The 13,819-nt window shown below is 38.0% G+C and overlaps 1 long non-coding RNA gene across 1 annotated transcript; it reads right to left on the bottom strand.

Annotated features, from left to right (window-relative positions):
* Window positions 1–2,512: 2,512 nt before the first annotated feature.
* On the bottom strand, window positions 2,513–13,574 carry LOC141551470 (uncharacterized). Its single transcript, XR_012484877.1, has 2 exons — window positions 13,450–13,574; window positions 2,513–8,625 (listed from the first exon to the last, which is right to left on the bottom strand). It is a non-coding gene; the product is annotated as an uncharacterized LOC141551470 (long non-coding RNA).
* Between the last annotated feature and the right edge of the window lie 245 nt (window positions 13,575–13,819).

Here is a 13,819-nt window from a genome sequence, read left to right as displayed (position 1 = left end):
TGCTTTGCTTTGGCTAATGAATGACGATGGGAAAACTGCCCAGATATGGCATCCACAGCAACTGATCCCCCACCAAGGGAACCCAGGGAGTAAGTTTAGTGTGGTGTTAGCAGAGGCAAGATATTTCCTTCAATCCCAGGGAGGAACCAGTTGAAACACCATATTTCATGCCTAATGCGAATTTTGGACATACAACTGAATGTTATTATCCAAACCTGAAAATAACCTACCATTATTATTTTGGAAATATCATGCTTGTGTGTCAGAATTTCGGATTTGTCAAGCTGTTTTACTTGTAAAGTAGGGGAGGGTGGATGGGGAGAACTGATTTTCAGAGATTAGGTCTATCTCCCAATAAGTGGCTGATTGAGGTACATGGCTGAAAAATTCAACTCCTTTCTGTTATTTATGTAAAAAGAATGAAAAAATATTAAGCATTTGTTATGTGCCATGCACTGTGCTAGATGCCTGACATACAAATAAATTTCTTGTTAAGGGCTTATATTCAAAAATATGGCAACACATGAAGGGACTGTTACAGAAGGCAGATTTTGGACAGATGTCAAATAATGGTGATTGGAGTGCTGAATAAGAAATTAAAATTTCATATTAGAATTGTAAGCTCACTCAAATCTAACAGGCCTGAGCTTCTAAATTATGGGAATTTGACCATTCCATGAACTCTATAGATACCAGGAACTAGCCATTCCTGGGAATGTCTATGCTTAGGGCGGTTGGCTTCCTCCCTGAGCATATACAATTGATAAGGAAATACGTCAAGGTATAGACAATATAGAATGGGTCAAAACACCAGATGGTCATGTATTTGTATAGATGTCAAGATAATATATGGAGTAAGTCAAAACACTAGAAGGTCACGTATTTCTACACATGTATACGTGCCAGACTTCTTGGCTGAAAGCTCTCTTTGTTTAAGAGAGGTATATAAGATTGAGAATCTTACATCTCCACTGAGTCTCATCCATGGGGAGGATGCTCCGCCCGGAAAAATCTTTGCACAATTCAAGTTGATTGAGGCTGAAACGGGACTCTCAGCCATTTGAGTTTTTGAGGTTCCCTTGAATTGGTGATATATTTTCTTCCTCTATCTGCTATAATTGTCATGTTGTCAATTGTTCTTATTTCTATTTGTTTTGTTGTGTAAATCTAAATTGTCTGTACCTTGTCTTGTTTGATTAAAACTTTTTACTTTTACTTTTTAATTGAGCTTGAGAGCGTCATTTATAGGAGCGAATCAGAACTTTTCTTTAATATCATAATACAAGTGCTGAGGCAGTTGACATTGAATAACAGTTGCATTGATTAGTGCTAAGGTGGAAAGGAAGTTTGTGCAATAAGAGAAAGCAGGGAAGCTGGTACACTAGCCAGATACCAGGCATAGTGCAATGAAATCCTCACCACTCAATAGGTTTGAACTTTCCATCCTTTCTCCCTTGAAATTTCAGATTTTACTGTAATAAGCAGGTGTGGGAGAAGGGCATTTCCCCCATTTTTCACAATGTGGCATTAATGCCATTTTGCAGAAGTAGGTAACATGGCAAAGCTGAAGTTCCCAACCTTCCATTTCTTGATGCCTGCTACCTTGTTTCCCTTTCTCAGCACATGTCAAGACACCAAAGACTTCCTATTCCAGGATACAGTAAAAAAGCCAGGCTATTGCCAAGGTATTTTAGATAAAGGTAGCAAAAGTAGGTATATGCTTTCAGGAGGCAAACATTGATTCTGAATGATTTTCTCAGCCTAGTAGGTTCTTTTGTGTGTAGTCCCAAGTTAGGGGACTTCAAGCACCAAATCTAGAGGGAAATTTCTTCAACACACAATGCACTCCCTGGAAAAGAAAGAGGACCACAAATCTGAATCTCTGCTACTCAAGTCTAGAAGACAAGTCTTACAGGTCCAGGAAACATGGAACTTACCAACTCCCTATGTTATTTCTGGGGAAATTCACATCCTGGACGAATGAGGAATGATTGCTTAGCAATCTCAAGGGATCTGGTGAGTTATTATGAATGTTTTACTTAACCTTCTGAGTGCTTTGTGTCAAATTTTCTGCAGTGGCTGTGAAATAGACTTTTAATTTTACCCAATTCTCACCTACATTATATATGACGTTTCTGTGTGAGAACGGGGACCTTATTATCTACATTTGGGGAAAACGCAGATGTGAGCTTATACCTAAGCTCCATTCTGGAGATTTCCCTGCAGTAAAACTCCAGAATGGAGACAATGAATGAGTTAAGAAAAGAAATGTATCTTTTTCAGGTCAGGTTTCCAGGAATGACTCTGGCCTCCTTCACCTAAACTTTTAGGGGGCAGTTGAGAAAAGACTTGGGCAATGGGTGACACCATAGAAAAATTAGGACTTTCTGTACTAATGGGAAGTAATTTTAAGTTTCTGAGGAGGATCTGATGAAAGGTGCGCAGTAAGAATTACTCTATGGTAACATTACTATAGGTATGTGCCATTAAAAACTTAAAACAAGAAGACAAGTTTGAGATCACTACTATAATTTATATAGCTTTAGGTTAACTGAAAAATGCTCTAGCATTTATTCCATATTTTTAGTCAAGCCAATACATAAAAATATCCATTTTAAGTCACAGGAGGTTCTGGGTTGAGTTTTCTTGTCATCTTTATTTGGACACTTGCTTCATGAGTGTTCTTCATTCTTCATTATGACTCCAATAGTCTCCAATTAGACTATAATTCCAATGACAGGCATTTACCACCTTTCTCCCCACTTTCTGATGATGTGAAATTATCTATGTCAAACGAGTAGAGAATCTATGTTCAGGTCTGTGTATATAAGATTTTGCTGCAGCCTGGGACGCTAAAACACTAGCCAGAGACTAGGCATAGTGCAGTGAAATCCTTACCACTCAATAGGCTTGAACTTTCCATCCTTTCTTCCTTGAAATTCCAGATTTTGCTGTAATAAGCAGATGTGGGAGAAGGGCATTTCCCTTAATAAATAAATACACTAACATATAAATAAAAATAAATAAAATACAATAAAATCCAGGGAACCAAATTTTTCTCAACAAGGCAGCTTTAGTTCTCAGATTTGCAAGTTTGGGGTTTTAAAGAAAGATTTCATAGCTTATCTACATAGAATAGACTCTCGAAACACTATCTTAAATCTATGTCTATGACTTTATCGATGTGCACACTCCTATTCAACACAGATGTAAACCTTAGGTAAAGGAAAAGTTCAGCAGCAGCAGGGGAGGCTACCAGGTGAAAATTCTTTTTTGCTCACAGCAATGGTAATTGAACTCAGTCACTCTACCTGACATCATTAACTGTCTGAAATGAGATACAAAACCTTACCCAAGCAATATATTTCTTAAATATTAGAATGGACCAGACAGAATTTAATGACTCCCTGAGGAAATAAGAAACAAAATATTCCCAAAATGAAAATTCTCAGGAACCTTATAGCCAAAATCCAGAACTTCCAGGTCAAAAAAAAAAAAAAAAAAAAAAATACTAGAAGGAGCCCGGAAGAATTCAGTGCCAAGAAGCTACAATAAGGTCACCTAAGATTTAGAAGTCACCACAGTAAACAAGCAGTTTGAAATACAATACTATAGAAGGCAAAAAATGCACCTTTAATGATAATAGATTTCCAAGCATCTAAGACCAGTTATATCTAAACTTTGAAACATGAAAACTCTAAGCAAGAAAACACAAAAATAAATGATTATATGAGACTAAACAAGGAAAAACTGTTTACATTCTAATATGGGGAGATGATACTTGTATCCCTTCAGGACAATATCAGCAACAGCATCACAGTGATCTAATAAGATAAGGGTACCTAGGAATTAATTTTTCTGTATTGATGACCTTAAAAGGGAAAAAAAAAAAAAAAAAAAAAAAGAAATATACCATGTGGAAGAAGTACAGGTAGAAGAAGAAAATTGAGGGAAAATTAACCTGATGTGATTTGGCTGCACAAATAGATTATACCAAAAAAAAAAAAAAAAGAATGGGGTAGGAAGGAATATCTAAATCTCTTTCTCATCTTAACTTGTGAAAAGGGGTAAGCACATGTATGCATACATATGGAGTTGAGTACAAACACATTTCATTCGAGGAAAACAAGAGAGTAATTTAAGAAATTAATGTAAAGCAAACAATACAAATACACATACATGGAAAAAAAAAAACCCACAACTTTGAAATACTAACACTATAGTCAAAAAAACACAAAAATAAAGCTGAGGATAGGATAAGATGAAGGGATTAAAAGGAGAAAGGATTAGAAGATTAAGCTGTGCATAAGGGAAAGAATGGAATGGAATGGAAGCAGATAGCATCTCCAGCTGTCTACACATATCTTGAATTGAACATATATCTAAAGTGGAACTCATTCTCCTTCCCCCCCCCAAACCTTCCTAAATTGCCTGATGCCTATTGAAGCTATCACCATCCTCCCAGCACCCAATGTTAGCAGAATCTATTGATTCTACCTTCCTGGCATCTTTTATCATATTGCTGTTGCCTTGGTATAGGGCCTCATCAAATCACACCCTGACCACTGCCCGAGTCTGCTGATCAATACCCTTAAATTTCTCCCTGCTGTAGTCTAAAGCTTCTTAAACTGTTGGTTACAACCTCATATGTGAAATTAAGACATCAGTAAATGTATGTTTTGTATAACTATTTTATATATCTATATACCCAGGATTGTCTAAAAATTTTAGAGGTTAAAAAGGGATTGTGAATGGGAAAAGTTTAAGAAGCCCTAGTCTAGTCCAATCTCCACTCAGCTGTCAAAGTGAGCTTAAAGTTTAGGTCTGACCCAAATTGTTCCCTTTTAATAAGCTTCTCTTGACTCCCTATCAGCTCAAACATCAAAGGTAAAATCCTGTGGCAATCCTCAAGCTTGTTCTTTTCTATCTTTCCATTCTTTTATTTCCAGTGACTCTGGCCTGCATGCTGTTCTTCAGATGAGCCACCCATCTCCCCCGCTTGGAGAATTCATTGGTTTTCTTCCATAATTGGAATTCTCTCCTTCCTCATTTCTGCCTTTCGGCTTCCTTTCAAATTTCTTTTTTGGATGAGACAACTGGAGTTAAGTGACTTGCCCAGGGTCACACACTAGCAAGTTTTAAGTGCCTAAGACCAAATTTGAACTCAGGTCCTCCTGACTTCAGGACTGATGCTCTACCTGCTATACTACCTAGCTGCCCTTCCTTCCAAATTTCAACAAAAATCTTACTTTCTGCAAGAAGCCTTTCTCAAACCTCCTAAATGCAACTGCCTTCCCCCTACTAAAGATCTCCAATTTAACCTCTGTATAATTTCTTTACATATAGCTGTTCCTTTCTCATTAGACTGTGTCTTGGGACTGTATTTTTGCCTTTTGTTTTCCTAGTGTTTTAGCATTAAGCATAGCAGATGCTTAATAAATGCTTGATGAATTGACCCCCATCCTCTTCCAAAATTTCTTATTACTGCAAAGGGTACCACCATAGTTCTAGTTACAGACTCACAACTTCTCGACACTACACATAACAAGTGCTAGCATTTATGTAGTCCCTACTATGTGCCACTATGCTAAGCACTTTATCAATTATTTCATCTGACCGTCACAACCTTAGGAAGCTATTATCATCATCATCCCTATTTTATAATTAAGGACACTGAGGCAAAGAGATTAAATGACTTGCTAGAAGTCACAGCTAGTAAGCATCTAAGAATAGTCTGAATCCTGGCCTTCTTGATCCCAAAGCCATCACTTTGGCCACTGTGCTAGCTACCTGACATCTAATCATGACTTTTACCTTCACAATGTCTCTCCTCTCTATTTGTACAGTCATCATTCTGATACAAGCCCCAATCACTTCTCCTCTAGTCTCAATAACCTTTTAACTGGTCTCACTTATTTTTCTCCACTCTAACTTTTTATTCAGCTGCCTCCTAAAACCTAATCATGTCATGCCTCTGCTTAAATTCAAGTAATTTATTACCTCCAATATCACATATAGAATCATGTTTAGCACAGAAAGCCCTTCAAAACCTTTCCAGTCTTCTACTTTACTATCCTCTCTGAGTTCTACCATACAGGGCTGCTTGATGTTCTCTGCATGAAATATTCCTTAACTGAAATGCTCTGCTCCATAGTCAAGTTCCCTGATTTCAACATTCAGCTCAAATCCTATCTTCTGCAGAACAACACCTCCCACTCATGCCAGACCTTAGTGCTTTCCCTGGAAGATTACTTTCCATCTATTCTGTAGAAAGTTTACATACATATTTGTTTATAGGCTTTATAATTCCATCAGAATGTGAGCTGTCTGAAGGCAGGGACTGTTTGCCTTTGAATCCCTAGCATTTAATACAGCAGATATATATATATATATGGTATTTAATAAATGCATGATTGATTCTGAAGGGGAGGGATACTTCAGTAACTGGGTACAAGACTAATAGGAATGGGAAGTGATTAGAGAAAGGCATATGTGACAGCTGTTCTAACAATTCAAGAATAATGAAGATTCACCATGATTGGTGATCAATTGCATACAGTTGGTAAGAAACATGTCAAAAATGACATCAACCTTGCAAAACTCATACGGGAAGAAGGTAAGAAGAATAGGGCAAGGAGGCTGGTTTTGCATCAAGGCAACCAAACTATTACTAAGTATAAATCTACTATAACTTTGATAGTAATTAGACTTCATCAGATCTGCATTCAAATTTCAGCTTTGCCACTTATCAGTTATGTGGTATATGTAAGCCATTTCATGTTGTATGACCTTAATTTCACAATTAAGGTGAAACTCATCAACACCTCATATACAAAATGAATTAGATTAATTGCAATGCTTATAAATATCTATTTAGCGCTTTAAAAAAATGAATTCTATAAAGGTGCGAGTAATTGCATTTAGTGATGGTTTTAGATTTTTAAATCTTCTCTGATGGTTTCCAAAATCATAGATTGACGGATCAATTTCACATTTGTTTATGGGACAACTCTTTAGACACAGATAATTAGAAGACTGTTTCCAGCAGTCTGGAAAAGAGTTCAACTTGGGATTTTATTATTGCTTGATTCAGGGACTGCCCTCTCCTAATCAGGCTGAATCAAGGTTTTATATTTAATCAGTCAAAAATTTTATTTGGTTATGAATTAACAATTATCTGTTATATTTAAAAAGCAAGTAATAAATTAAGGTGTTCATTTTATTTTCAAAATTGGAAATGACTGAGTGCATAGCCTAAATGGTTGAAATCTAACTAAGCTACATACCTCTGATGTAAAAAGAACTGAAATGCAAACACAAATCAACATACAAGTGCAAAGTAATATGTTGTCTCTCTGCAGTCATAAAAAAGGGTTGTCTATAATTGCTTGTTGAATTTAGATTGTGAGCAAAAATAGACATTTATAAAATGATTGATTTGAGTAGACTGTGGCTACAGAACAAGGAATCAATATAAGTGCTTGATTCCATTAACACTGAGCTCTAACTAATGGAGGAATCTGGTGTTTCTTTCGGGAATGAGTTGCCTGATGGAGAATGAGATGGGAATTCTGACTAAAGGCTTTCCCACACTCATTGCACTGATAAGGTTTTTCCCCAGTATGTATTCTCTGATGCACAATGAGATATGAGCTGCAACTGAAGGCTTTCCCACATTCATTACACTCATATGGCTTTTCCCCTGTGTGGATTCTCTGGTGGACAGTAAGCCCTGAACTCCGACGGAAGGCTTTCCCACATTCATCACATGCATAAGATTTTTCCCCAGTGTGGATTCCCTGATGTACAATCATATTTGAGCTCTGACTAAAGGTTTTCCCACACTCATTACATTCATAGGGCTTTTCACCAGTATGGATTCTTTGATGTCGAATAAGATGAGATCTCTGACTAAAGCTTTTCCCACACTCATTACAAAGAAAAGGTTTCTCCCCAGTATGGATTCTTTGATGCACAGTAAGGTTTGCACTCTGACTGAAGGTTTTTCCACATTCTTTGCAGGCATAGGGTCTATCTGCAATGTGGATTTTTTGTTGTGAAATGAGATGTGAGTCCTGATAAAAACTATTTCCAGACTGTCTATATTTCTGGTTCCTTTCTTTGGCAGAGTTTTTCTTGCCTTTGACTGCCACTTGCCTGAAACCTCTCTTTTCTCTCTTCATTGTTCTTTTTTAGGATTTCCCCTGCCTCTCTAATCTCCTACCCTTCTCTGAAATTGAATCGTTAGAGTAAAAGACTTTGGAACCTGAGGTTATAATGTGTGTGCCTCTTTTTCTTTTAAATTTTTGTGATTTGAGGTTATCTCCTGGTTCATCCTGATGTGAATTTTTAAAAATGAAATAAGTTCTTTATGTTTCCAGCTCTTCTCTTAAAGAAATTTGCTTGTTCTTGATTCTCACTTGCCTTAAGTTTTTTTCCCTCTCTTCAGTCTTTCCTTTGTAGAGTTTTTTCCTTCTTGAATTTTGAAACTTCCATTTTCTTCAGAGTTCTTCCAAACTCAAGTTCCTGGGAACTATTCCCTTCTAGAATCTTCTTCATGAGTCCTGTGTAATTTTGCTTCTTCAAAAATTCCTTCTTATGAAATTTTAAACCTGGTCTCACCATCTGACAAGAGACATAAACATGTATAAATCATATATTCCTCATGCCAAGGGAAAAATCTTTTCAAATGACATGTACTTTTAGTACCTGACAAAATTTTGTATGCCTGAAAAATGACTTCCTGTTGTGATAGTGGAGGAAGTAGGGAATGAAAAAAGATAAGAATAAGACACTGACAGAAACTAGAGCCAGACTGAAATTAAAATATTTCATGATTTTCAAACACATTTTGTTGCATTATAAACAACCATGCCATTTGACTACCATCTGTAAGGACTATACCTAAGGCTCATAGCTTTCTTTACCCACAGTCAACTATTTCTAAGAGTACTGAAACTACCTCTTACAAGGGCTGTTCTGTTTGGGAAGACATTGCAACTAAGGGGAACTTAAGAAACACTGTGTTCTACTAATGCTGAGTGAAATGAGCAGGACCAGGAGATCATTATATACTCCAACAACAATACTGTATGATGATCAGTTCTGATGGACGTGGCCCTCTCCAACAATGAGATGGTCCAAATCAGTTCCAATAGAGCAGTAATGAACTGAACCAGCTACACTCAGTAAAGAACTCTGGGAGATGACTATGAACCACTACATAGAATTTCCAATCCCTTTAATTTTGTCTGCCTGCATTTTGGATTTCCTTCACAGGCTAAATGTACACTATTTCAAAGTCCGATTCTTTTTGTTCAGCAAAACAACTGTTTGGTCATGTATACATATATTGTATTTAATTTATACTCTAACATATTTAACATGTATTGGTCGACCTGTCATTGGGGGGGAAGGGGAAAAAATTGGTTTGGCAATTGTCAATGTTGTAAAATTACCCATGCAAATATCTGGAAATAAAAACTATTAAAAAAAAAAAAAAAAGAAAGAAAGAAACACTGTGTTCTATTACTAGGAATTATGGAGCACCAGAAAGAAAATACATAAAAGGGAAAAACGTCTTCTTTTCCCACACTCTACACATAGGAAAAAAAAAAAATTAGGCAGGAGGGCACTTTTTCACATGTCTTCAAAGCTATAATAATAAAATACAAAATATATAAGAGAGATCTTTAGTAAAAATGTTTATAAAATTATAAATGCTAAAAGAATGTTGCAAATGTTAGTTCCCCCCAAAATTCCCATAGTTTCAACCTTTCTAGTAATTTCATATCTCCATCAAATCCTTTGAAAGCAACACAAAAAATCCAAGTGGTAGAGGCAATAAAGGGAAGACAATATAGTGGCTGGAAAGAAAAGATGAGGAACTTTAGCCACACTCTCGACCCTACTATCTTTTCCCAAGTTTTATATTTCTTTAGTTGCAGTAATTTGCAGCAAAAAAACACAATTTTCTAGTTCTGGTTCCCAGAGAAAGAAATATCTCACATCAAGCTCTTACAAAACTGGAGCATCTTTTCTCAGTTCCTTTTCTTTCTTTTTTTCCTTTGTTCTTGATCCATTTTTATTCTACTTCCTTTCTCAAACTTTCCTATTCTCTTTTCATTTTCCCTTTTACCTCTTTTTTTTCCCAGTTTTTTCTACCCTTTCTTCTCCCTCTTTTTGTTTTTTTACTCCATGTGCCAAATGTCTCATTTTCCCCACTTCTCTTTTTTTCATTGTCAAGCACATATTTCTTTCAGCTTATCATTAACTTATCATCAGCTTGATGCCTACACACACACATTATCACTATTCAAATATGTGTTTTGAGGGGATACCTCCAATTTAGGTTGCATGGAATTTAGAGATCCTGAGGTAAACTTGTAACTGCCAGGAGGGCTTAACCTGGCGCTCTTTACCCTGGCTCCCTAGCCTGGGTGGCCAAGCCAAGATGGGTAGCCAAAAGAGGTAAGGATTTTGGTAGTGAACACGTGGGTCTTCTGACCAGGTGTTCACTCGGGAACCAACAAGTCAGGGCATCAAGTCAGGGCATTATGTGAGTAGGTATAATAAAGGCTTTTAAGATTACACGTGGCTGTTCTTGAGCGCGCTACCGGTTATAAGCTATAGATTCAAGAGATCTTGGCTAGAGACCTTCAAAGGCCTCAGAGGAGGCGAGCCGGGTAGAGTTGACACTGCAAAGGTCAGTGGTCAAAGGTACTACTCTGTTGGGCCTAGGACAGACTAGTAATTGTAACTGCCAGATGGGCATGTTACATAAACTTCCAGATGTGGGGAATGAAATTTATCTCCAAATGTTAGAAGAATAAGGAAAGAGAATGCTCAGTCAAAACAAAAACACCATGTTTTCAATCACAAACAAAAGAGATACTCATACAAATGAACTATTGTTGAGGGGATAGGAGGCAGAAACATCTCTGCCACAGACTGGAGATGTGAGTAATCCTAGGTGCAGTTCCTAAGGCTACTTTCTCCTGTCTTTTTGTAGTGGGACCTTGAAACTGAATTTAACTCCCCACAAAAAAAATTAGAGTACCCTGCCAAAATCAGGATTAAAAAAAAGTAGAAAAAAAAGAGGAAAGATTTCTAGAACCTGTATTCTCATATAATAAACATGGAAATTTAGTGTTCTGTCTTCTATCACATAGCAAGTTAGTTAACAGAATTGAGAGAAAACTTCAAGCCTTTTCACTCCTTCTTCAATGTTCTTCACTCTATACTGACTCATCTTAGCAAACTACCTGACATTTTTTGCTCAGGCTTCAAAGACCCCACCCATGATTTTCATGACTCCACTATCTAAACATCCACTGAAAGATGAAATAAGCCAAATTATCCTGAGATGTGATTTGTTTCTAAACATCTGTAAAAGAGTAGGAATGAAGAATGGGAAAGAAAACTCAGAAAACAGTTCCTTAAAGTCAGAATAAAGGGGGGGGGGGGGAATAAAAGGAAGACTACAAACATTTGGTTTAATTTCCCTGACCTATTTGTAGAATAACATAATGATATTCCCTCATATCGACACACTGGTATCAATCAACTAAAAATATTTACTGGAAGAAGTAATACAAGGCTCTCTACCAAATTTTACACTCTTCCCTCAAATCCTGCCCAACTGTCTCAGTAGGAGCAGGTTGGTCGTTATTTCTTAGGAGCAATAGGTCACAAAGTTACAAAGAAGCAAATTAAGGCTTGAAATGAGAAGCTTTCTAAGAGAGCTAACCAAAAAATGGAATGAGCTGCTTTGGAAAGTAGTGGTTCTTCCTCTTTGAAGGTCTATAAGCCATAAAGAATATATTTTTATAAATTTTAAGATGCAAAAAGTTATAGGGTTAATATATGTCAATAAATTTCACTGCTGAGACTTCAACCTACATCTTCTAATGCTTTTTGCAATACCATGCTTCCAAGTTAAGATAGCCAGTCCGAAAGCTGATTGCAAGTACAATTCCAGCTCACAGCTGTTTGTTTTTTTAATGGACAAAGGACTCTTTCTTATTCATATAAGAAATGTATGGCATATGACAAAGGGACAGAAGAATTGCCTTCAAACCCTAGTTCTGACAGTAACAGGACAAACACAGGCAAGGTGCTTTTCTTTTCTGGGGCCGTTACTTTATCTAAAAAGAGGAATAATGTTCTTTATAATAACTCTCAACAAGGTTGTTCTGAGAAAAGTATCTTGTAAGACTTTAAATGTTACTTAAATGAGTTGTCAGTTTACAAAACCCTTCTTCATTCCCAATATATAATTACAAAAAGCTATAAACTGTGCCCAACAAATCAAATCAACTAGCATTTAAAAGCCACCAGTGATAGGGATAAAAGAAAAGCAAAAGGAAACCACTCCCTGCTCCAAAAATGCTCAAACTATACTGGAGGGAATGAAGTGATTTTTTTTTTTTTTTTGCCTTCACACCCCCCAAACAACTATCACGAAATTTTACACACAGCAGGTGCTTAATAAGTGTTTGCTGATTTGTGTGACCTAAAGCTTCTTTCACCATCTGCACAATGAGATGATTAAACAAGATCCTAGAGTTCACTTTTTAGATCTGACGGTCTAGATTTTAAGGCTGTTTCCAGTTCTGCCGCTGTATTTTTTAAAAATTCATTCTGATTTTCAAATTAAAACGTTAAATTCTATGTTTTAAAATTCAGAGATTTGCTTTATGATCCTATCTAAGAAATCAAATGAAATGGATGTTTTTATCCCTATGCAACATTTACAGCTGTTTCCTGAAAATCTTACTAAATTGATCATTTCGGACTTAGAGACTCCGACCCACGGCTCTTAGGTGCTCCCCCTGACTCCCCACTTACATGAATTTCAGAGCCCGTTAAGTTTTTTTTCTTCCTGAGGCTGGGGTTAAGTGATTTGCCCAGGGTCACACAGCTAGGAAGGGTTAAGTGTCTGAGACTAGATTTGAACTCGGGTCCTCCTGAATTCAGGGCTGGTGCTCCGGTTAAGTTTAACAAAGCCCATCCCCCACCTCTGAGTGGTAAAGGGGACAATGGTTTAATTTTGTAGAGGAGGACGCGAATCCCCGGAAAGACAAATAAGGGTTTGTTTAAGGGCGAGTCCAAAGACACTAGAGTCACAGCCAGACCGAGGGCCCACGACCTCGCCCGGAGCCCAAAAGAATGAATGGGAACTTGCCCCCTCCCTGGGGCTCCCGTGCCCGAGGTCCTGCCCAGGTAGTTGCCACATGTGCTCAGGTCTCCCCCTCCCCCCGCCCTGCTGATGTCTCGGACCCTAGCTCCTGAAGAATGGAGTAAAGCAGAACCCACCCAAACAGGGAGTCCCTGATCCTGCAAGGGGCACGCTGCGGGACGAGGAGGAAGCCATTGTTCCTTCCCAACAGGCCTCATTATCAAGAGACTCGGTAAGGGGAAGCGGCCCTAGAGCCCAAATCTACTCACCTACACAGAAGAAAAACCGGGACCAATTAATACCTCGGACCGGGAATCGCCAGCGCGCAAACGCTGTGAAATCTCTCGGCGGAACTTGAAGCAACCGGAAGCGAGTCGTTACATCACGTCCGGAAACTTCCGCTTCCTTTCGAAAATCGGTCGCTTGTTCCTCGTCTTAGTGGTAGGAGGCGCTCGAGAGCTTTCGGCTCCGAATGGGGAGCCAATCACCGGCTCCGAGGATGGGGAGCCAATCACCGGCTCCGAGGATGGGGAGCCAATCACCGGCTCCGATGCCTGGGCCTAGCTCAGTTGCGAGAAAAGGGGATGGTGGAGGGAGGGAGCTTCAGGGTTTCATTTTAAGTTATGGAGGATGTAGAGG

This window comes from Sminthopsis crassicaudata, chromosome 1 (assembly GCF_048593235.1).
Source record: "Sminthopsis crassicaudata isolate SCR6 chromosome 1, ASM4859323v1, whole genome shotgun sequence".
Taxonomy (NCBI): domain Eukaryota; kingdom Metazoa; phylum Chordata; class Mammalia; order Dasyuromorphia; family Dasyuridae; genus Sminthopsis; species Sminthopsis crassicaudata.
Note: the sequence above shows the minus strand (reverse complement) of the source record. Positions and strands in the feature narration are given on the sequence as shown.